Below are 25,691 nucleotides of genomic sequence, written 5' to 3'. Positions count from 1 at the left end.
CTGTGGCATGTTTAGTCCACCATGTGGCATCGCCACGTGTAGTGCCCGTGCTCGGGCATTACACATGGCCATGCCACGTGGACTAAACGTTTAGTCCACGTGGACTACATAGTCCACGTGTAATGCCCATGGCCATGCCATGTGGACTACATAGTCCACGTGGCCATGCCACATGTAATGCCCGCGCGCGAGCATCACACGCGGTGGTCGCGTGGCCTTTGTTGCATGCGTGGCAAAGGTGAAGAGGCCTGTGGCCATTTCTGCATGGCACACAGAGAAGGCCTCAGGCTACGCGGTTGGCCATGTAGGCCAACCGCATGGCCTGAGGCCTTCTCTGTGTGCCACGCAGCAATGGCCACAGGCCTCGTGCTACATGGCCAACCACGTGGCCATGTGGTTGGTTGTGCAAGGGCTATTAAGCCGTTGCACATCCAATGTTGAGGGCTCACAAAAGAGGCCTCAACAAGCCTGCCGACTCTCTCGCTCAAAAAGAGTCCTCAACAACAGCCCCGCCCTCTCTCTCTCTCTCTCTCTCTCTCTCTCTCTCTCTCGCTCAAAAGCCCCACCCTCTCTCTCTCTCTCTCACTCAAAAGCCACCCTCACGTGCCGCCCTCTCTTTCTTTCTCACTCGCTCAACCCCTCAATAGCCCCCCTCTCTCTCTCTCTCTCTCTCTCTCTCTCTCTCTCTCTCTCAACCCCTCAATAGCCGCGCTCTCTCTCTCCCCCACAGAGAGTCATTCTCTCTCTCTCAACAAGCGCGCATCAACGGTTGGAAGCGGTCTCAATGGTTGGAATGCCCTCAAGTGATAGCAGTCCTCACTTGCCCTCAACACCAAAGGAAGAGTTCTCAATCATCCAACTTCTCCAGGTAAACTTGTTTTGATTCATATGGATAGCATAACAATTTCTAAAATTTTAAAGAGAGTGCATCACATGTAATTGGAATAAATAATTAATGATAATTAAATACTAATTTAAAATAATTGCATCACATCTTGATGACAAAAGACTAATTTAAGAACTATTCATGGTAATATGGATGCATATTCAAGACAAAATGCCTCCACGCACTTGTTTGCAATCAAACGGGTTTGTTGGATTGCAAGATAAGATCAATCTCTCGCAAGATGTGGGCATATCACAAGTGGCCACATCAAGCGAGGTGACAAACACCTCACAATTGCAGTTGACTATGGAAATTGGTTCTTCAATGCCGGCGTGTGGCCACCAATAGTGCCATGATTGTAGAAGAAGAGGAGTCTGTGAAAGAGAGTTTCGGCCAAGTGGTTTATCGACACATCTCTACGAATTGGGTGGAGGACCACTTGGTCGACAACCAAAACCGTCTTCCTAGAGTGCCGCTTTGTCGTCTCCTTGCAAACCCAACAATTCGTACACGAATGAGGATTCTATCGAGGGGTTGATCATCAGAAGCATCAAGGAGACCAAATACCAATTGACAATGGCGGCATTCATTGTCTCAGAGGGAAACCTCCCCATACCAGTTGGATGTAGATGGGGATCCCGTCTGATATACAGTTGAGAGTAGTGAGCCTTTCGTAAGGTAATCATGTGCACAATTCGAGTAGTGAAATCGTTATATAATCAATGTCTTAGACATTGTCGTCCATTTGTACATATGGTAATTGAGGGATTCTACTATGGCAAGTGGTTACTCGGGACGTTCATGGATCGCAAGATGTAGTCCTAGATTACTTTGCTAGTACTGGGTCCATGGCTAGAGCATGCAGGACACTGCAACGACATTGCATCAACATGGAGAGCGATGAGGTGTGCCTTAGTTCATGTCTGTGGCCACTTGCCGTTGTGTATGATGATTTGGGTAACCAGTTTTTCAGGGGTGAGGTCAGTGAGATTGTTCTACACGTGAGAGCAATAGATGGACATGGGGGAACCATATCCTCCAATCCTCCTAGTACCCATGAGCCCAACCCAGTCTAGTGCTTTGACATGGCCACCTCGTGTTCCACTGGATCCCCAATATGGACATGTCATGCCACATACATCCCCCGTAGGTTCATTTGCAATTCCCTTATGGGCACCACGGCCTGAGCTTGCAGGGCCACTTTTTCTACCCACATTTGCACCATTTGGTAGAGGTCCCTATTCCATACCACCTTCCTTCTTCCACCAGGGAGTGAGGTGTCTGCACTGATGTATTTCAGTAGCTTGTAATGCCTAAAATATATTGATTTTAGACATTATTGTTGTTCACTCATATTATGACAATGGCTTTGTTTTTTTCTTCTTCCATGGCATAGATTTTTGAGAGAGATGATGCAATTGGAGTGAGATCTCAACAACACGAGAGAGAGAGAGAGAGAGAGAGAGAGAGAGAGAGAGAGAGAGAGAGAGAGAGAGAGAGAGTGAAAGAGAAAGAGTGTATGATTGGGACATTAAAATAATAACAATTGTTCTTAATGTATATGTTTCTTATGCTTCAAATAATAATTCTAGTGCTCAAAAAAGTAAATTTTTATTCCTTTTAAAATTATAAAAATAGTAGAGATTGCCATGTTCCAACACTCTTCTTCTAGACACATCCCACACCACTCTCCTCTTATATCTTCATATTACAACAGAGTCCTTGGTGAACTCTATGGTTATGGCTTCATCTAGTAATCCCTCTAATACTACTACGTTTGCAACCATCTTAAGTAAAGCTCTTCAATATTTCATGCAACTCAAAGAAAAGGAACCCAGATCGGATGCCGTTTTGGAGGCATGGACAACAACGTCTGAAGTAAATGAGCTCTACAAGAAGCTCAAAACATGCTAAGCGATAGACCTTGTAAACAAGAACATGCTAGAGGTAAAAGCAGCTTCAGCCATTGGGATATGGAGAGCTTTCGACATCATTGAAGAGGCAAGGAGGATCCTCTAACAGTTGAAGCTGCCACCTTCACCACTCGCAAGTTAGGGTGGATGGATAAGGCGAAAATGATAGTTGAGGCCCAAAATGCTTTCATATGGTGTCTTTGTAAAGAAATACAAATGATCGTGTCATGTCGTAGTGTAATGTTGTGGCCTTGTAAGTTTGCTAGGGAACATAAAATGGAAGTTTAAGATCATAACATGGTGACTTTGTAAATGAGTTGCAATGGTAGTTGTAACTTGATATGCATTGATAGTTGTAAATGAGTTGCAATGTGTATAGTGCTCTTGTATCCGTCCACTCCTGTCCTCTACTGTCACCACCATGAGTCGCAATGTGTGAGACAATAGAGGGAAGGAAGTGTAGAGAGAGAAACCACTTGCCTAAACACCAAAAAGCGCTCACTCAAAAATGCTCTCGCCAAAAAACATATACCCCTTCCCAAATGCCATGGATGTTCCTTCCCGGTCGTTCCTTCCCAAGTGGCGTGGCCGTTCCTTCCCAAGTGTTGTGGCCATTCCTTTCCAAAAAAAAAATCAAATTTAAAAAAATCAAAAATTTTAAAATTTCCAAATCTTTTGAGGTGCTTTTGGTCTACCTCCCCGACTCACTTAGGTCATTTTTACATGCATAAAACACCTCAAAAGATCACTTTTAACCTTAAGGGTGTGTTCACGCGCAAGGCAAAAGTAAGCTACAACTCCTATTTTGGGCCTGTGCATGCACCATTGAAGCTTCTTTAAGCTTCCCCGCACACCATGGACACCTTTCAGTCATGGTTGCATGCCCCCAATGCCTCCATTCCATTCGGCGGCACCCTGGCCTCAATTTCTCATTCACATGTGGTTGCCATGCCACACATGCTTGGCCGGGAGGGCGAAATGATCTTTGAAGAGTCCTCATCTAGTGGGGCCCCTCCATAGATGCACCCCAATGTGGATAGACGCCCGGAGCACATTCACATACCCTCTTCTCTATCCACCATGGATCTATTTCTACCCTCACCCTTGTGTTAATCCCATTTTGGATTAACAAGCATGCTCCTCCAATTGAGGACATTAATAAGTGTCATGAAATGGCACTATAAAAGTTATACATTATAAGATATTGGCCACCCAAGGCCTAGTTAAGTAAGTTTTTGGGCACCCAAGTGTGAATAAGGGCCAAATGTATATAAGGCATTTTCTCATAAGAAAAGACACAATCCCCTTTTGTGCTATAGAGAGCTCTTCTTTGTGTCTTGAGATAGATTGAGAGAGAGAGAGAATTCTAGCATTGTGCCTCTTCTATGCTTGTATGATTCATGCTTGTGTGGGGGAGTGAGAGAGAGTGATTGCCTTTTATGCGACGGTGCGAGTGACTCTACGGTGAGATAGTTGGAGGTCAAGCTTAACAAGTGAGCTTGGAGGCCTCAAGGGCCTCAATTTCGAAGCATTGGTAAGTGCCCTACGACGCCGGTTGTGATCTATTGCTCATCCTTTAGGTGAATACATTGAGTTTCCTCTTAGAGGTGTGGTAGCCCATAACATTTTTGGCGCTGCTGCGCCGGGGAAACACCTTTGTTTCTTTCTTCCTCTTGGAGTTTCATCTCCCATTGCACAAGATTCATGATTGCCCTTGCATTTGGGTAGTGCATTAAGTAGAAAATGAATGGATAAAATTTGTGTAGAAGTAAGAAATCGTGTGAAATTGGTTGTGGTTGTCGTGTATGTGTGTGGTGGAGTGGTCTTAGAATAGAGATTCACTATTTTTTCTAGTTAATTTTGATATTTGCATCATTGGAAGCATAAACGTGATGATCAGGTTGGTGTTTTATTTTTCTTCTTTTCAAAAAATTCACAAAAATAAAAAAAGTAAGGAGCCATTGACTGTGCCTTGAATTTGTATTCCACTCCTTAGATGTGCCACAATCATTTTGGGAACGGTTGGATAAGTATTTTGCACCCAAAAGCATAATAGTTGACGCGAGAAGTTTCCATGTGAAACTGCAAAAAAATGTTCATGCCGTGAATGGTTTTCTACAACTTCACGCGACGAACCGCTCCTGACATCAGCACCACGATTAATGTTGCAAATCACGAGATTGCCTTGCCAAAAATAGGTAGCCTTATCTTGACACCTCTGACGCCACGAGGTCTAACAAGATTAAGAATCGTGAAAATGCATAAATTCGTTCACGCCGTGAACTTTTTCAGAACTCTTCACGGCGTGAACCAATTCGTTCATGACGTGAGTCATTTTAGAAGACCTTCATGGCATGAACCCTTTTTTGTTCATGACGTAAACTTTTTCCTGCAAACTCATAGTTTAGTCCAATCCAACACATGAGTTTGGTATAGTTAGGTTAAGGCTACGAAGGTCGGGAAAGGAGTGGTGCCTACAACAAGGACACGTAATTTTGATGCCAAGAGTAAAAATTTTTGAACACGTGAAAGTGCAGAAAAACACGTGAAAGTGCAGAAAAACATTCACGACGTGAATTGTTTTCTGACAAACATTCACGACGTGAATTGTTTTCTGACACTTCACACCGTAAACTGTTCTTTTCAATCTCACGGCCTCAGAAACAAATCGACAGAATCTGATCAAAACTAAATTGGGTCATCAAAGTAGCTTATCAAATCATACACACATGCACTTAAGATTTGGAAAGCTCATCGGAGACGATCTTACACCTGATGATAGTGCATCGAATCACCCAGGATCTTCTTATAAAAAAAGTGTGGGTTTAGGTCACTCAGTAAGCACTCACCTGAATGTCTTAAACCTGACCATTGTTGAAACTACTAGTGAAGAGTCCATGGAAGAAGGGCTGATGTACTATGGGTTTGGGGAAGAGGAGAAACCACCCTTCCCAACTAGATCCAGTGGTATCATTGATATCGCCTGAGGATTTTTTGGTCTCCAAACTAGTCATGACAAAGAAACGCAATCTGTGGGCATGGGTCTATCAACCAGTGTTGGACTTGGTCCAAGACAAAAAGTGTGCATCCAAACGTCAAATTTAAGGATGTCAAACACCGGCACCCCCTGAATGAGACGGGACATGGAAAGTGCGGCCAGGACCGGGTCAAGTATTCTTTCCCACCTCAAACCCACCTCAAAGGAAGTAGAGTTAGATCTGAGAAGGAGCAAGGTGGAACGACAGCTCTACGAGAGTTGAGCTTAAGGAAACAAGAGCTCAATACTCACCTACTCCAATCATGGGGTAAGGAGTCGGAATTAGTCATGGTGAAGTGAGGGAGAAATTTCAAACTTAGAACCCATAAATGAGGAGCCCAGAGCTGAGAAAGGGTTTGTAATCCTAGAAGAAGAGAATAATCTAGCAAGAGTGGCGAGTGAAGTGGAGGACTGTCTGTACACCAAAAAAGATATTGAGCAGATGATCAATCATCCTATGTTCCTATAGGACATGGAACTTTTAAGTCTGCAAAGGCGTACATAGGAAACTAATGATGAGCCACTCCAAGGTATAGTGGTAGAACCATCCCATGGACTAAAGATACCTAGAAGAGCCAAGACAGGAAGAGGACGAGGTCTAGGAAGGGGGGGAACAATTCCTCAAAGACCAAGGATGGATCCAACCATTGACCTTAATGCAGCCACAAGGACAGATCTATTAAATATGGTGGCAGAGATGGCTCGAGGAATGGTTAGAGAACTAGGCACTACTCTAGAATCCCGACCCTCCCAAATGAAGCCACATATCATTTCCAAACTCATCCAAAAATTCTTTGGGGAGATGGAGATCCTATCCAACATGTAGAGATTTTTGAATCCACATGCGAAACTTGTGGGCCTATCAGTGATGTGACAATGATTCATGTTTTCTCACTGACCCTGGAAGGGAAAGCACATCAGTGGTTTCAAACCCTTAAACCCGAGGATAAGGTTAACTTCACACGACTCAAGAATGTGTTTGTGCCCAGCTTTGCTAGAAGTGGTGATAGATGGAGCCCTGTGGCATAACTGCATAATATCAAACAAAAGGAAATGGAGTCGGTGAGAGACTATGTGTCTCGGCTTAAGCACTTAAATTCAAGGTGCAAACTACGAGAGAGGTTAACTAATGATCAGTTATTACCTTGCTTCTAGAGAGGGGCTAGAGACCACAAGATGCATGATTATTTATTGGTACTAGCCCGATCAGCCACTCTTGATGCATGTTGCAAACTAGCAATTGAATATGAAGATAATATGCTAGAATTGCTGCAACCAGAAGATGTCAGAATATCTTCAGCATCTACGACTTCTCGTGTCTCGAGTCACCAAGAAATTGGAACTCGGAGCAAGTAAGTCGAAAACATGACTGTGGACGAGCTCAGTAACACAATACTAGAGAAATTGAAGGTAAAGGAGGGAAGAGAAACATCTGGGCAGCATGGGCATAACCATCTTTACCCCCGCAGGGAATTGGTGTGGTGCTCTATGTGTAGATTGAGTCACACTACCACCGAATGTCCACAATTAAGAGCAAGGCCATTACTCTATTGTGCGCACTCTGTAAAATTAGGGAATCATGACACTTCAATGTGTAGATATCCAAGATTCCAAAATGTTCCACAACTACCAGCACCTAGAACCTCATTGGCTTTACGAGCTCCACCTAGACAGATCATTGTTGCTGCAGGACAACCTAACTCTTCTTATTTACCTAGGGGGATGTTCCAGGTACAAGACGCTTCACCTCTACCACCACCGGTTCTACCACCACAACCAACATAGGCTAAAATCAACCAAGTATTGATTGAAGAGCCATCAGAATATGTTGATGTGGTACGTGAAGTAGAACTTAGCAGAGAGTACTATGAAGAAACTGTAGAGGTCATGCCTAAATTCTACGTCCTACAGAATAACACGCTAGTACCCGTGTTTCAAACCACGGTACAATGGAAGGGCAAGGACATGAACTCGAACATGAGGAGAGGACTGCTATAATGTTTTGGTTGTAGAGGGCTGCATTGAATCACTGAGTGCCTAAACAAGAATATGGTTCATACACACCAACCCCAACAAGTGACTGTTACACCCAATGACATGCGAATACTCACTTGTATGAAATGTGGTATTGATCATTTGATCAAGGATTGTCCATACTGCGCAAGTGGTTCAACTTCCACTGCTAATCAGGCCACCATCCGAACCATTAGTGTGTAGCCTGGAAATATCACGCCACTTAGTGTCCTGACATGAGCCCAAGCTCAATTAGGAGACAAGGGAAGTAACCGAGCCGATGCGACTATTTCCAGAACTAGCCGGCAGGAGAAGTGTGAAAAAAGCGGGTAAGGGTGACCCAAGGGTCACAATCCAAGATGGATCCAAAGAAGATACGCTCGACACCGGATCCACCCAATCGAGAGAAGAGGGGGATCAAAGGATCAACCACAAAGGGCCGGACCCAGAGGAGCAAATGGAGCAACCAAAAACTCCTAAGAAGTCGGTAAGTACCCCAATGCCAAGGATGAGGAAATAAGAAAGCTCGAAGACGCCATGGCCTTATTAGAAGAATGCCAACGGCTTCATGAAACCCCCAAGCTAAGGGCTAACCGGGGGTCAGGGATACAATGTATCCACAAAACGAGCCAACAAGGGAAAGGGAATTGGACATACCTACTCCAATTCTAGAAGAAACAGAAGAGGGATCTCAAGCAAACACAATGTCCATAATGTTTGAGGAAAATGCACTAGGTGAGTCCATCCATTCCTTCCCTATGGATGAATGCGAGACACACACCTGGGGGGAACCCTCAATCTCCAAAGAACCTAGAGACATAGGAAGTCTTGTAGCTATACTGTCCACGCCTGTACAAATGCCATTAGAGCAACTGTTATGCAATTCACCAACCCTATGGACGGACATAAAAGAATGGGTAGAAGGCGGCGGACTAAAGCCAGCCGATACTATAGAGGAGCTTCTACCACCTTTGGCAAGCAGGAAGAACCTTAAGACACACAAGGGAAACCCAAGTCGTTAAGATACCAGATAATCAACTGGGATGTTATTACGAAAGCAATGACATAAATGCTAAATTCTGATTCATCATAGCAGGTACCAAGCACTGGCTATACTGGATGGTGGGGCGGGGGTTAGAATCATCACAAAACGTTGTTGGGAGAACTGGAAAAAATCCGATCTAAAAAAGGTTAATCTAACAGAACATCTTCAGGGCCCATTGAACTTCTGGAGAATGTAAAACTTAAACTCTTTACATTTTGCTATACGACATACATTTGTGGTAATGGACTTCCTGCACCAACTGGACTCATATGTTATAATATTGGGGAGACCCTTCATGAGGGAATCCAAATTGGTGCATGATTGGGCATTAGATCACGTGTATGTGCGTAGGGATTCACAAATTTTAAAGATAGATCTGAGAACATGGAAAGCACATCCCATGGAAGGAAAATTGTTCGGTAATGATTCGGTCACAATGGAACGGACCACATCTATACAAATATGCCAGCCCACGGTGGAAAATTCCAAGGAAGAAGAGGAAACGGAAATGTATGTGTCACTTCCTCCTCCTCTGGACTTCAGTGAAAACTGGATGCATGTGCTAGCTACCATAGATGTGATGTAACCCAGGGGGACCTAGTATGTGGAATCTGGAACTGTCCCTACGACCTCTGTTTATATGGTTAATTGGAAAACCATTGATGAAGCATCAGAAGAGGAGACCTGTAGCATAGAAGGGACCATAACACAAGGCCGTACCAATGCTCAACGCCTCAGAAGATGGCAAAAATAGAAACGATATATTGCCCGATGCGAAATGCCCTATTATGAAGAAAACCCACAGATGCCCAGTGGCTGAGATACCTAAGGTACACGATGAGTTTTCTAAGGATTGGGGTGAGTAAGATATCACTAGAAGGAAGACACAAGGAGAGAGTCACCCTTCAAGAGCCAGAAACACCTAAGCTTACAAAAGCTAGGCGTCGAAAACAAAATGAAGCTTTGGCAAAAGTGGAATGTGAGGCTAGAAATATCATGACTAAAACAAAAAGTGAAAATGAGGACAAACCAGACTTGCTCTCAGTACCCGACCACTTCAAAACCTACACTGTTGACGAATGGAAAGTGGTCTGACTGACGACAATAAGGGTTAAGGAGAATGGGCTATCCACATCATATGATGGCCCGACGAAACTCAAGAAAGTTGATATTGTGGGACTAGGGGAGGAAGCCAGACCCGTATACATTGCTAAGGACTTGAATTTGGCTGAAGAAGATGAGCTCGTTGCCCTCCTTAAGGAATTTAAGGACTTTTTTGCATGGAATTACAAGGAGATGAAGGGGGTACCACCTGAGGTAGTGCAGCATATGAGTCCAATCATGGAAGGGTCAAGGCCAACCAAGCAGAAACCATACCAGATGGATCCTAAGTATACGGCAATTGTAAAAGGAGAAAATAGACAAGCTCATTGTTGCGGATTTCATCTATGAGATAGAACATACGGATTGGTTGTCACCAATCGTAATAGTGCCAAAAAAGAATGGAAAACTTAGGGTATATGTCGATCTTAAAAAGGTCAACACAGCTAGAAGAATAATATGGGGACAACAAGCAAACTCCATAAAGAAATCAAAAGTCAGAACTGGCTTACACAAATAGATTGGCAGGACTCTAGGCATACCAATAGCCCACAAGGTTTCCATAAGCAATGGATCCGAAAAGACTTAATACGAGCACAAGGATACTACCAAGGTAATACGGCAATATGGGTACCCAAATCCCACTTAGTGGCCACCACCACAAGCAGTCTCGGTAACAAAGGAAAGAGTAGTAAAAGCATACATCAACTCCCAAACCAATGCGAGAACTGTGCCAACCTTGGTGTGGAGGAAAAAGACAACTCAGCAAAATGGGTTGGGAATTGCCAAAGCAATGTCAGTATAACCACTTCAGTCACAGAACTAAAAAGGGACCCTAAAGGTAGAAAAAAAGAAGTTCAGCAAAGGGACATGGATAAAAGCCCACCCCCAACCACAGGACCCAGTAATAACATTGTTCAGTTGGGTGGAAGAAAGAATCAAAAACTCCCACATGGAGCTAAAACAACTGCATCAAGAACTACCTACCCACAAAAGTGCCAAGGTGTCACCTTGGTTTTCATGGCAATAAAAAATGAAGGTATCCAATTGTTGCACAATGGGTACAAGGTAAACTGGGTAGTATCATTCACTCATTATGTGCATGTTTGAATGACTGAGCATGAAAAAACAAAGAAGGTATTAATCTTGCGCATTCATAATCCAAAAAAGTTCACGCCATGAACTGGTTCAAAAAGGTTCACGCCGTGAAATAGTCATTTCTCACGGGCCAATTGAAAGATGCCACGTGGCTTTCTTCATTGAGACAGCTACCCTAGTCAAAATTCTTTCCTTTCTCGTCATTTTACATCTTGTGTCCATTGCTACTCGCTTGAGCTCCCGCTTCCGATCATTGTGCATTGTCCTCGGATATTCCAGCTATAATCGACTGTTATCTATTAAGGTAGGAGCTTGGTTCATTTCCTTTTCATATTCTTTTTCCTTTTTTATTTTGATTTTCATGTTTATGATCAATATCTTCTCGATTTTGATAACAATTGTTGTATAGAAATAATACCCGATTCGATGGTTATTCTGACCATTTCCTTGCGGTATCATCACTTGCATGCATCACAGTCTTTAATAACAAAAAAATGAAAAACCGATACAATAACAAAAATCTGCACCTTCACGCTTCACGCTTACCTTCACGCTTCACTGAAGTTTCACGGGACTACCATACTTGTAGTCCCACCACGGGACTTCAGTTCACGGAACTTGAGTTCACGAAACTATAGTCTCATGAAATCTGATCTCACGACGTAACCACATTTCATGAGACTTTAGTTCACGAAATCTGATCTCACGAAACCACAGTTCAAGTAACTATAGTTTCACGGAAGGTGAGTTCATGGAACCTCACTTCACATAACTATAGTTTCATGGAACTTGAGTTCACGGAACCTCATTTCACGTAACTATAGTTTCACGAAACCTGAATTCACGGAACTTGATCTCACGTAACTACATTTCACGGCACTTCAGTTCACGAAACTTGATCTCACGAAACTATAGTTCATCACGTAACTACAGTTTCACAAAACCTAAGTTCACGGAACCTGACTTCACGTAACTGTAGTCTCACAGAACCTGAGTTCATGGAATCTCACTTCACGTAACTATAGTTTCATAGAACCTGATCTCACAAAACCTCTTTTCACGGAACCTCAGTTCACATAACCAATTTTCACGAAACCACCTTTCACATTACCACTTTTCATGGAATCTCATCTCAAATGGTACCTACCCCACCAATCGGGAGATTGATGTACTTTTCATTTACAGATGTCGGCCTCGAAATCAGAAGCTGTAGAGACCCCAGCTGCCACTCATGTAAGCTTCCTCCCTCCAGCTTTTGATGATATAAAGGTGTAAGAGCCTTCCCTTCAATCTCTTGTAATCATTCCCCCCTTCAGAAATGGAAAAAGAGCTTGTTTGACCCTGTTTTGGTCTAGAGAGAGAAAGAGAGGTAATACATTTTTGAAATATTTTTGGATAAGTATTTTCTTCCAGCCAATAGGAAGTGATTCCTCAAAACAAAATTTTAATCAAAAATTCCTAAGTTGCATTAGATTTGGACGGTGGGTGAACCGAGGAGTCCCCTAGTTCAAAGTTCTAAGCCTTATTAAGTTATTTTGAATTTAAAAATGTGGTATCCTTATTCATTAAGGTTGGAAAATAAAAATAAAAGAAAAATGAAAAAATTTAAAATTATCCACAAGAAAATAATAAAGAAAGGCTCACACGAGGTGAAGGTTCTTGTAAGATTCCTCCCTCCAGCTTTTGAGGTGTAAAGGTGTGAGAACCTCCCCTTTTATTATTGTAACTATTCCCCTCTCTAAAATTGAAGAAAGATCTTGTTTTACCCTGTTTTGGCCTAGAGAGAGAAAATATCTAGAGAGAGATAATCCAAAATTAAGATATCTTTGGATATAAAAATCCTCCTAGTGTCTAAAATGGATTCCCCTGAAATAGAAATTCAAAATGAACTTTCCAATGTGCATTTGGAATTAATTGAAAATGTGTATAAAGGACCTTAGCCTAAGGGTCTACATTTTTGGATTATGGTCCAATTAAGGTTCCAATGGGCCAATTGGATTAATCCAAGTGTGGGGATGAGATAAATCCAAAAGAATAAAAGAAAATACCCAAAAATGAGTAAATGCTCACATAAGATGGAGTTGATTGAGTACAAGGTTTATTAGTTAAAAACTATGAGATATTACTAAAAAAATGAGATATTTTGGAATAATGATGCATTTTTGACACCTTGGTAAGGAGAGGGGGACTCTTGAGGTAGGCACCTATTTCACACATGTGGAAGGGTTTTTAATTCAAAAAAATTTGTGATATTTTTATCTCTCCTCTCTCCTGGATCAAACCAAATAAAAAAGGGAGGCAAACTGGTCCAAATCTTGTCCAAATTGAGTCAAACTGAACCTAGAAAATTCTAGAACCCAGTTGGACTTGGTTAGTAGGCTCCCTCACCTATAAATAAATCCTTAGTCTTTTTCAAAGAAATCTGTGAGCTATACCATGCCAGTATTACATTAAAATAATCATATTTTCTATTATCCCTTAAAAATCCTCTACTTTTGGAGAGATTGGAGTTTCTCTCTCTCTCTTCAACAACTCTTGGAGCTTTCTTCTCAACTTACTAAACCAATTGATTGGTTGGGGGCTTCACTTCTAGATAAAGAAGCAAGCCAAACCTTGAGGTAAGAAGGAATTTTATGGTTTTTGTTAATATTCTCAAATGATTTCACTTCTCAACCCCTCTCAAGCTTGAGAAGTTTCTAATTAGTTGTTTTTAATGCAAATCAAGCTTTCCCTAAGAATTTTAATGATTAATCACAAAAAAGTTAATCTTTATGCTTATTTAGAATGCTTTTTATGTATATCTCTCTCTCCAAAAATAATAGTCATTCCTATGGCTAATTCTTTAGCAAAAGAATGCTTCTCATTGATAAATTCTTATTTCAAAACCAAACTCTAAGCTCGTTAAGCTAGAGGATAAGAAAATGGTATTTTTATGCTCTTATATTAACAAAATAATGATATATTCTTTTAGATTATTATAAGTAGTTAAAAAGCTACTATAAGTGATTCTAAATGTGAAAGAGATATCCTATCATTTTGGAAAAAGAGGAATAATAGAAATAGATTAATCTAGTAGAATAATCATAATTAAGTTTATGATTATGGCTAAATTTATGATTTAATATCATAATTTGGATTTAAGTTTAAGAATAGATCCTCTATCATAATTGTATTGCAATGTCTTATTCTTTTTTAGAAAATTTAAAAATTATCAGTAATAGCAGAGAAGCTATGGTAAAATTTTTAGAAAATAATACATATCTTATTTTTATGCATAATGCTAAAAGAGGACTTCCTACCATATTCTAGGATTGGACATCCTATGCAAAAAGAATAATTTTCATCATATTCATGAGAAATAATTTTGTAATTATGCTGCATAACTAATTGATTATGAGAAAAGAGTAAATTTTGCTAAATTTATTTTTATATAAAAAGAGCAATAAGAGGAATTTCCATGATATTTGAGATTCAAGTAATTAAATGGTAAAAGAGGAATTTTTGATAAATTTATTTTATGCAAAAAGAGGAATTCTTATGATATTTGAGATTCAAGTAATTAAATGGTAAAAGAGGAATTTTTGATAAATTTATTTTATACAAAAAGGATATTTGAGATTCAAGTAATTAAATGGTAAATGATGAATTTTTGATAAATTTATTTTATGCAAAAAGAGGAACTCCCATGATATTTGTGATCCAAGAAATTAAATGGTAAAAGAGAAATTTTTAGTATAATTCAAATTATGAGTATTTATCAAACGTAAAATTTTGAGCATTATTGGGAAATATGGGTAGAATTGATTTTTGTAAATTCCATGAATCTTATACCCAAAAGAAGAATATTGAATATATTTCACTTGAGAAATTGAGATAGAATATGAAAATATCCGTCAAGAAAAAGTACCTCTTTAACTAGGCTAAGCAATTGGCAGAAATTTAGAAAAGTCTCATCGGTATCGAAAGTAGAAAATGTTACTGAATATGAATAGATGTGAATACAATGTGAATAGATGTGAATAAGATGTGAATGTGATGTGATAGGATGTGATGAGATGTGGATGGGATGTGATGTGATGTAAATGGATGTGAATGTGGATGTGATGAGATGTGGATGGGATGTGATGTGATGTAAATGGATGTGGATGTGGATATGATGAGATGTGGATGTGATGTGATGTGATGTAAATGGATGTGGATGTGGATGTGATGAGATGTGGATGGGATGTGATGTGATGTAAATGGATGTGGATGTGAATGTGATGAGATAAGATTGAGATGTGATCATATGTGAAAGGATGTGATGTGATGTGAATGGATGAAAATGAGATGTGGATGTGGTGTAATGTGGATGGGATGTATGTGATGTGATGTGGATGCAATGAATGTGATGGATGTGAATGGGTGTGATGAATGTGAATGGGTGTGATGGATGTGAATGGATGAGATGTGATGTGAATGGACGTGAATGTGATGTGATGATATCTAAATGGATGTGATGCGATGTGAATTTTATATGATGAGATGTAAATGGATGTGAGTATAATGTGATGAGACGTGAACGGATGAGATGTGATGTGGATGGATGTGGATCTGAATGAATATAAATGAATGTGATGTAATGTGAATGGATGGATGAGATGTAAGGTGGATGAATGTGATGTGATGTGGATCTAGGTAGATGTGAATGGATGAGATGTGATGTGAATAGATATGATGTGGATATGGGTAGATGTGAATGGATGAGATGTGATGAGATGAAATATGATGTGATTGGATGAGAATGGATGAGAATGGATGAAGGACGATGGGAATACATATGATTGGATGTGGAATAAACAATGTGAATTGATGTAGAAGAATGTGGAATAACGAGAAATGATGTGGAACAATGTGGAAAGATGAGAGTTCATTAGAAACTGTATTTATGAAACTTGTTTTTAAATGACTGTTTTATGTCAAGAATGCTGGGAAAGTATTTTGACCATCTTGTGAATGAGGTCGTGGTGGAGACCTAATTGATAAAGTTGCAATAGCCGACGGAGAGTCAACGGAGGACGTCTCGCGTAGCAAGGTCTCGACCGAGGTCTTGACTAGCCTCGGTTTGATTTAAATGGTGAGCTTCCGGTACGGTGGATGAGGGACCAAGGAAGCAGCCTATGAGTGAAGCGCTAGTAGGTGACCTGCGAAGGAGCCTAGAGGGTGCTGCCATATGGTGCTCGGGCTCTGGGGGGTCGTCGAAGATACCCACGCGTACGTCGAGGAACAAAATGGAACAAGGAGTTAGAGTTGTTTTCTGAACTCGGGCATGGATCTTGTTGATTGTCCTTGTTGTTGGTCCTCAACGGATGAGTCCATGGCTCTTTTATATGGATCTGTTGGTTGATCTTGCTGATCTTCAACGGAGAGTCCATCTGGATTTTTTTAAGTGAATATATTTTCGGGTACTATGAGCTAGGAACTATTGAAAAGGCCCCTGAGTGGACAGGTGGTGAGCGTTCTGGTTGCCAACAATGATGCCATAGGTACACCAATGAAAGAATGATTGGAAATTAGAATTCAACTTGGATATTTTGGAGGATTATGATCAGTGATATTATGGTTTCACTATTAAAAGATTGTTTTAAAGACAGCTGAATTTGTGAAACATGCAATTTCATATTAGGTGTGTAAGTGGTGTGACTATCTTGAAGTTTGCTTGAAGCCCTGGCTAGGGGGCCTGGGAACTCTTTTCCCTGGTACCCGAGGCAAAACATAACCAAATTCCTAAATGGATCCTATCACTACAGTGGTTGGGTGTGGTTGGCTAACCCATGGGACTGGATGGGGTTAGGTTGGACTGAATTAGACTAAATTCTGTTATGGTACGATAGATGAAGTAAATCCCGGATAGTCTTGTTCTATGGAAAAGAATCAACGGCTGTGTCTCTCGATGAGGAAAAAAGCGTTGATCTCTATGATCCAAGTGCAAGTCTCTTCCTTGATCTGACCATGTGACTTACGAGTTCAGTCGGACCAGTTTGGTTAGTTAAGGCTCTTGACTACGTTAGAATAAAAATATCATGGAGGAATCGTCCGTGCTTTCTAGGGGCGAGGGAAGTTTTTCCGGGTTCGGTTTTGGAAGAACCGAGGGATTAGTCTCTTGTTCGGATATCCGTGGGTGAGGCCCTGAGTGAGAGGCTCTGCCCTGTGCAAGATGTGCTACTTCCGCTGCTAGCACCCCCGATTTCGTTGCGCAGAGGGGGCAGAGATCTTTCGGTTCTTTAATTATGAGTTTTCAGATATTTTAGGAGACTTTTTGGAGGTTTTGTGACACCTCAGGAGAGGGAAAACCCTTCATCAAGGAGGCACCTAGAAATCACATCAAAGAGGCATTTTTAGGAGACTTTTTGGAGGTTTTGTGACACCTCAGGAGAGGGAAAACCCTTCATCAAGGAGGCACCTAGAAATCACATCAAAGAGGCATTTTAAAAAAAATCATAAAGTGGCTAGATATTTCATCTCTCATCTCTCCTCTTGTGAACTAGATCCAAAAGTGGACAAAACTAGTCTAAAACTTGTCCAAATTGGATCAAACTGAAGTTGGAAGCCTCTAGGGGCTTGGTTGGTGGGCTCCCTCACTTATAAATAGAGCCCTATTCCTTTGTATTTTCATCTTAGTGTATTTACATGCTAGTGTAATTTTTAACTTAGTGTATTTTCCTCTTCCCTCTTCATTGGCTCTCCATTTTGAAGCTTTGGTGCTTCACTAAACCTCTTCTTCTCTTGAAGATTACCCTTTTCCCTTGGTGGCCAAGCCTTTTCCTTTAGGGCTACACAATTCTTGCAAGGTAAAGAATCAAGCAAACCAACTAAAACAATGATGTTTACTCTCTTTTTGATATTAATCTTCTTCCTAGCCTCCCTCATGCTTGGGAAGCATTTTATTTTATGGGTTTCCTCTTAAAACCATGCTTTCTTGATTTATGATGAATTAATTTTTATGTTTAAGCTTAGGTTTATGCATAAACTAATCTTTATATTAAAAGTAGAATTTTGAGTAATCTCATTTCATAGAAAATGCAGGGAAGCTATGGTAAAATTTTTAGAAAATAAATTTAAATTTATGCATAAATAAATTTTTATATTTAAAGTGGAATTTTAAGCATTCTCAATTCATAGAAAATGTGGGGAAGCTATGGCAAAATTTTTATCATTAGAAAATGAATTTATGCATAAATAATTTTTATATTAAAAGTAAAATTTTGAGCATTATCAATTCATAGAAAATGCGAGGAAGCTATGGTAAAATTTTTATCATCAGGCCCATGAGGTCGTATGCATAAATCTTTTATTCAAAAAGAGGAACATTGAGCATATTTTATTTTGAAAAATTTGAGAAAAGAATGGGAAATTATTCATAGGAATGCATCCAGAAAACATTGATAAATTTTAATTAGGAAGAGGAATCACAAACATATTTAACTTTTGGAATTATGAAGTATACGTCTAGATTCTCGAAAAATAGAATCTTGTGTACATTCTGAACGAGAAAAGGATTTCCTAGAAAAAGACTAGAAACATGCGTAGTTGGATGAACGTAAATAATTGTGATTGACTTATTCTTATATTCCCTAGGAAAGGAATTTGGAATTCTTGAAAGGATCGAGGATCCAAAAGTGAACGAAAATTTAGAATTAATTGAATTGAGTCGAGAAAAAGTTACCTTTAACTGAGCCAAGTAATTGGCCGAGACTTAGAAAGTTTTGTCAATATAAAAAGTAGAGTAACTGTACTTTTAACCTAGTTGATTGTGGAACAAAAATTTCGATAACTAGATCAAGGAAAGTTAATAATCAAACATGATTCGCTTAAAGCGAAAAGAGACCATCTTGTTTGTGGAAATTGGATTGATATGGTTGATGTGGATTGATGTGGTTGGTGTGGATTGATGTGGATTGATATGGTTGACGTGGATTGATGTGGATTGATATGGTTGATGTGGATTGATGTGGTCGATGTGGATTGATGTGTGGGAGGTGTGGAATGATGTGGAGTGATGAGAAGTGATGTGTGGGATGATGTGTGGAATGATGTGGAGTGATGAGAAGTGATGTGTGGGATGTGTGGAATGATGTGGAGTGATGAGAAGTGATGTGTGGGATGTGTGGATTGATGAGATTGATGTGTGGAGTTATGTGGATTGATAAGATTGATGTGGATTGATGTGATTGATGTGTGGAGTGATGTGGATTGACGTGGATCTTGTGTGGATTGATGCGGATTGATGTGGAATGAATGTGGAAATGATGTAGGATGATGTGAATGAATGTGGAAATGATGTTGTGGGATGATGTGAATGAATGTCGAATGATGTGGGATGATGTGAATGAATGTAGAAATGATGTGGGATGATGTGAATGAATGTGAAAATGATGTGGGATGATGTGAATTGATGTGGAATGATGTGGGGTGATGTGAATCGATGTGGAATGATGTGGAATAATGTCGAAAGATAAGGGATGATGAGAAATGATGAGGAATGATGTGAAGTAATGAGAAATGATCAGGAATAATGTGAAATGATGGAATGATATGAAAAGATAGGAATTTTGTTTGGAAACTGTATTTGCATATGAAACCTGTTTTTTAAAGATTGTTTTACGTCAAGAATGCTGGGAAAGCATTTTGACTATCTTATGGAATGAGGTCGAGGGGACCTAAGTGGAAAATGTTGCAACATCTGATGGAGAGTCAAAGAAGGATGTCTCGCATAGCAAGATCGACCAAGGTCTTGACCAGCCTCAGTTTGGTTAAAATGGTGAGCTTCCGGTGTACGGTGGATGAGGGGCCCAAGGAAGTGGCCTATGAGTGAAGGAGCCTAGAGGGTGCTGACCATACAGTGCTCGGCCCTAGGATACCCATGCGTGCGTCGAGGAAGAAAATGAGTTGGAGTTGTTTTCTGAACACGGGCATGGATTGCTGGTCTTCAAACGGATGAGTTCATGGCTCTTTTTGATAAATGGATCTTGTTGGTTGATCTAGTTGATCTTCAAACGAAGAGTCCATATGGATTTTATGAGATTATACTCCTAGGTACTATGAGCTAAGTGCTAGGTGACCTGCGAAGGATCCTAGAGGGTGCTGACCATACGGTGCTCGGCGGGCTCTGGGTCACCGAAGATACCCACACGTGTGTCGGGGAAGATATTTGGATCAAGGAGTAAGAGTTGTTTTCTGAATTCGGGCATGGATCTGGTTGATTGACCTTGCTGGTCCTCAACGGATGAGTCCATGGCTCTTTTATATAGATCTGTTGGTTGATCTTGCTGATCTTCAACAGAGATTCCATTTTGATTTTTATAAGTGAATATATTGCCGGGTACTATGAGCTAGGAACTATCGAAAAGGTCCCTGAGTGGATAGGTGGTGAGCGTTCTGGTTGCCAATGATGCCATAGGTACACCGATGAAGGAAAAATTAGAAATTAGGATTCAACCGGATATTTTGGAGGATTATGATCAGTGATACTATAATTTCATTTAAAGATTGTTTTAGAATCTGTGAAAAGGTAATTTCATATTGGGTGGGTAAGTGGTGTGACTAGTTTTAAGTTTGCATTAGGTGAGCCTAGAGGGACTGACTAGGTGGTGAGTGTTTTGGGGCTGATGATGCCATAGGTACGCCGAGGACGGAATGACTAAAATTTGGATTTTATGGTTGGAAAGTGGAAAAGTTGGAATTGGACCCTGGAAATGGAATATTGAGGATTATGATGGAAACAACGTGGTTTTATTGCAATGCTTTTTTGGAAATAGATGAATCTAAGAAAAGATAATTTCATATCGGGTGCGTAAGTGGTGTGTCTATTTAAATTTTGCATGAGTGCCGGCTAGGGGGCCTGGGAACTCTTTTCCCTGGTACCCGGGACAAAACATAACCAAATTTTTATAATGGATCCTATCAATACAGTGGTTGGGTGGTTGGCTAACCCATGGGATTGGATGGGGTTAGGCCAGATCGATGGATTCCTATAATAAAATTCAATTCTGTTCAAGTTACGATAGTTGAAGTAAGTCAGGGAATAATTCTTGTTCTATGGAAAAGAATCAACAGCTGTGCCTCTTTTGATGGGGAAAAAGGTGTTGGTCTCTATGAACCAAGTGCAAGTTCCTCCTTTGATCCAGCCATGTGACCCGCGGGTTCGGTCGGAATACAAAGGATAGTTAAGGCTCTTGACTACGTTAGAAGATTTTCCTGGAGGAATCACCTATGCTTTTGGGGCGAGGGGGGTTTTTTCTGGGTTCGGTTTTAGAAGAACCAAGGGATTAGTCTCTTGTCCGGACATTCATGGGCAAGGCCCCGAGTGGGAAGCTCTGCCCTGTGTGTGAGGTTTCTACTTCTGCTGCCATCACTCCAGAGTTTGTGCAGAGAGGGGAGGGATCTCACAACTCACGCCAGTGCTACAAGCTCCCCAGCAAGTCAAAAGAAGAAACGAGTGCGGGTACCCAAATTTACTTTTTTGGGCCGATATGCCCAAGCCTTCCATGGGGCCATCATCAGCAAATAAGCCCTTATAGCCCATGGAAAGGTCGCACTGCATTACTACACCCAGAGTGCCTCCAAGTTCTGGAAGAGGTAGAAGTCAAGGCGAAGTTGGAGAAGGTGGGCTTGGGGAGAATGGTGCAAATACTTCTAAGGAGCATCGACACGGAGCTCTGCACCGAATATATAAAGATCTATGACAAAGGCACCAAACGGGGCACTATCACGAAGGCTGACGGCACTACAGAGCAGCTCCTAATCACGGAAGAACTCATACGTGATGCTCTGCAGCTCCCACCAGCAGTCAAAGTCCACGCCCACATATTCGATAAAATTCCTCTGGACACAATGCTAAGGAAGGAGTTCTTATAACTCCAATGGGGCAGGGTATGAGAATATCCAAGATGAGGCTACAGAGAAAGCTTGTAGGGCCATGTCACTGATAATGCAGGTCAAGCCGGTGGATAGATACAATAGGGTGCCTTTGAACAGAATCGCTAAGGTACATGAAGAGAAGGAGGAGGACTGGGCCTATTATATTCATAGAGAGATGGAGAACTATCTTAAGGCTCACGAGTCCAAAATTTGCAACCTGTACCTACTAACCCAAGTCCATCATGTGGCAAAAAGCCCTCTCCTAGAGCCCGAACCAGTAGAGCAACTGCAAAACTGGCACTGTTGCCAGAGCAACCAACTCTAATAGCTGAGGAAATGCAAGAGGGGCAAGTTGTCCTAGTGGAGACCCAAGACATTATGAAGGAGATAAAGAAAGGGAGAAAGAAGAAGAAAGAAAAGAAAATGAGGGGCATTATCCCAGGCATAGCTGCAGAATCACAAAGACTAGAGGCTGAGGTGGCACAGGAAATCAGAACATACCAAGAAGCATTGACAATGCAAGAGGCCACAGGTCACACAAGAGCCCATGCAGCAAGTTACTCCCCCGACGAGCCTGACACACAACTAACTATCCCCACTTAAGATTCAGCTTTGGCAGACACACCGACAGAGATAGAGCCCGAACAAGCAGCATCAATTCCAGTACAAGCTGAGGAAACACAAGGCATTGAGACAACAACGACTCAAAAGCATGAACTAGCAGCCCATAATGATACAAGAAAAAGACCAAGAAGTGAAGAACCATCAAGCCCAAGCAAAAGAAGGCGTTTGGAAGATGAGGAAAGAATACCCCAGCTGGCCTCCCTACAAAAAGTTGACTATCAACAATTCATGCAAGAAACAATGGAAGGTTTGGATGAGCTGTTGAACCAACCACAGACTGGACTCGAAGAAGGCGCAAGCACAAGTGCACTATGGGAGTAGGAGCAAAAAGTCTGGCATTGCCACCTCCTTACAACACACATGCTCCATGATCATAACGCTGCCCTTTGGAAGCAGGTTAACGAGTCAAACACACAAGTGCAAACCTTAAAGGGCCACTTGGCAGCAGCTGAAGGCACACATAGGGATGTCATAATGAAAAGCTTGAAGGCCACGACCAAGCAAGAGAACATATATAAAGCATTGGAGAGCAATAATGTGGTCATTAGCCAAACCATTGTACAAAGGATCAAAGAAAATACAGACCTCAAGGCAAAGTTAGAACAAGCTAAAGAGCAACTTCAAAAGGAGGCCACCCACACCCATGAGCTCACAGCACTTCATGCCCACCAAGTACAAGAGCTCCAGCACAATTCCAGGGCCAAAGAAGAGGAGCTACAATGACATATTCAATAGCTATCCTCCAATCTGAAAGCAGCGGGAGGACAAAGCCACTCACTTACAGCAAGAGAGAGAACAATTGAACAAGGCACATGTAGAAAAAATAAGAACACTTAACGACACCATAAGTGCAAGTCAAGTTGAAATGCAAAGGAAAGAATTGGCCCACCAAGAAGCAATGGCACAACTTACACAGCAACCATTTTCCACTGCAGTTTGTATGTTTTTGGTCATATCTCCTTCATCGGTGTCCGTTTTCGAAGTTCTAGTACTCAAAACGACCGACTCGTCGTCCTTTTCGAGACGAGCTATAGGTCTTCGTGTATAGCATTCAAGAAGTACTCTCTGTTTTCAGTTTTGTACTGGATTTTCCTAGTCCCGAGCGGTACCTCAGACCCAGAACACGACTCGAGATCACTGCTCAGAGAGAGAGAGAGAGAGAGAGAGAGAGAGAGAGAGGAGAGAGAGAGGGAAGGGACAGTCCGTGAAAGAGAGAGGGAGGGGAAGGGAGGCGGAGGTCCATGAGAGAGAGAGAGGGCGAGAGGGGGGGGCTTGTCGCATTTGAGTTGAGAGAGGGGGGCGGTACAATTTAGTTAAGAGAGGGGGGGGTGGACAACCATACTAAAGGCTCTCAATAAGGGTGACCGTCGCCCTTATTGAAGAGCCATAGGTATCAGTAAGGGCAACTGTCGCCCTTATTGATACCTTCGCCCTTATTGATACCTAAACCTTAGCCTGAGGTCTCTCACCTTCATAAACCCAAGAGACCTTCAAGGTGAACATACTGATAGTCCTGCCAGCAGATTGTGCTCCACCACACTGCCTACTATTCTTACCCTCTCCTGTACTCTCAGCTACGGCCAAACCCTACTAACATAAGGACCGATTTACCGCACCTTGATCGCGGAAGCTTCCATGCACCCCTCGCCCCCGCAGCCGCCTGCCCCTCTCCATGCCTTACGTCAGTGGCTCCCTCCCCATAACCTCTACCGAAACGCCCCACCATTGGCAGAGGGCGACGCGATTATACCTGAGGGGGGATGTAAGAATTCCGGCTAAGCCACCTCTCTCCTAGGCGGAGGAACACCCATGCTCAGCTTCCCGAGGCGGACACTATTTTGATTGCTGTTGAGTCCTCTCAAGCCCATCTGAGGCTTCACTTGCTCTGACCACCCCCACTTATGTTTCCTCACCTATTGCCGAGCACTTTGTTGATGCCCAGACCATCCACAAGTTCCCATCACTTGTCTCTCTCAACAATCAGGCCGGGCTACCCGGCATTAGACCTCAATCTACTACTTTCTTTTTGTCCCAAGCTGGAGTTTATGTCTTTGATCAACATTGACATCACATTCTCGATGCACCGAAACGATCGAGCTGAATAGTGCTTCTTTGAAGACTCTCAACATCAAGGGGCTCAGTGTTGACAATATTGTGCTAGAAGCAGATAAACTGAAAAGTCTGATCCTAAGGGACTCCACATTCGAGCAATTTGAGCTCGTGAGCAAGGGCAGTTTGCGGTATCTATGGATCGAGGTGCAATATACAATTAGAAATTGGGCAATCAGTCGATTTACTTGAGAAGGTGATTGTGAGTGATTTTACGATTATGTGGCTGAAATTCTATCAAATGATTTTGAGGGAAGGTAACCTAAGGAAGTTGCGGTTGTGGGGTCTACCGTTCGATGCTGATGAGGAGGAGGCCATTGACTTAGAAATGCTTGCCTTACCATTTCCGTGCCTGAGTTAGCTTGCTCTAAATTATGAGCTAGGGGATGGGCATTATCAGCATGCCTTCCATGGCTCTGCCCATTTGGAGAAGGTGGTTGTACTAGAGCTTGGAACATCCAAGATCCATGAGCTATTTGCTCAGTGGATTTCTGGCTTCTTGGAATAGTTCCCAAACTTAAAACGGTTAGGAATTTATGGTTCTGTCTCTGAGGCCAAATGTCATGAAGTTTACTAGCTGATTGGTAGGTTCACTTCCTTGATGATAAATCTCACGCATCGATGTGTGTGAAATTCGAATTTTCTTGAAACCTATAAAACCAATAAATTACAATCCTAGCATTTGATTATTCTTTTACTGGTTGAAGTTCTACATACTTAATTCTTGATGGGAGGTTTCCTAATAGTTTTTCTATTGTACAACTATGTTAATGAATGATACTTAAGGTCATATAGCTGCTTCATTTTTTAATGAGCTTACACGATTTTGACAACTATAGAGAAGTTAAGTCCGTTTGGGGAGAGTGAAAGGGAGGGAAGAGAGAGGGGGAGGGAAGAGGATGGAAGAAGGAAAGAGAGGGTAGCGTGGGTTGGGCGGTGGTGGGACAAGAAGAGAGAGAGGGAAGA

The 25,691-nt window shown here is 41.6% G+C and overlaps 1 pseudogene; it reads left to right on the top strand.

The window, feature by feature from the left end:
- Positions 1-1,734: 1,734 nt before the first annotated feature.
- On the top strand, positions 1,735-25,356 carry LOC147633573 (F-box/LRR-repeat protein At1g67190-like; annotated as a pseudogene).
- The last annotated feature ends 335 nt before the right edge of the window (positions 25,357-25,691 follow it).

Source organism: Cibotium barometz, chromosome 12 (genome assembly GCF_041138505.1).
Source record: "Cibotium barometz isolate CiBa-2024 chromosome 12, ASM4113850v1, whole genome shotgun sequence".
In the NCBI taxonomy this organism is placed as follows: domain Eukaryota; kingdom Viridiplantae; phylum Streptophyta; class Polypodiopsida; order Cyatheales; family Cibotiaceae; genus Cibotium; species Cibotium barometz.
This window is presented reverse-complemented; position numbering and strand designations above follow the sequence as displayed.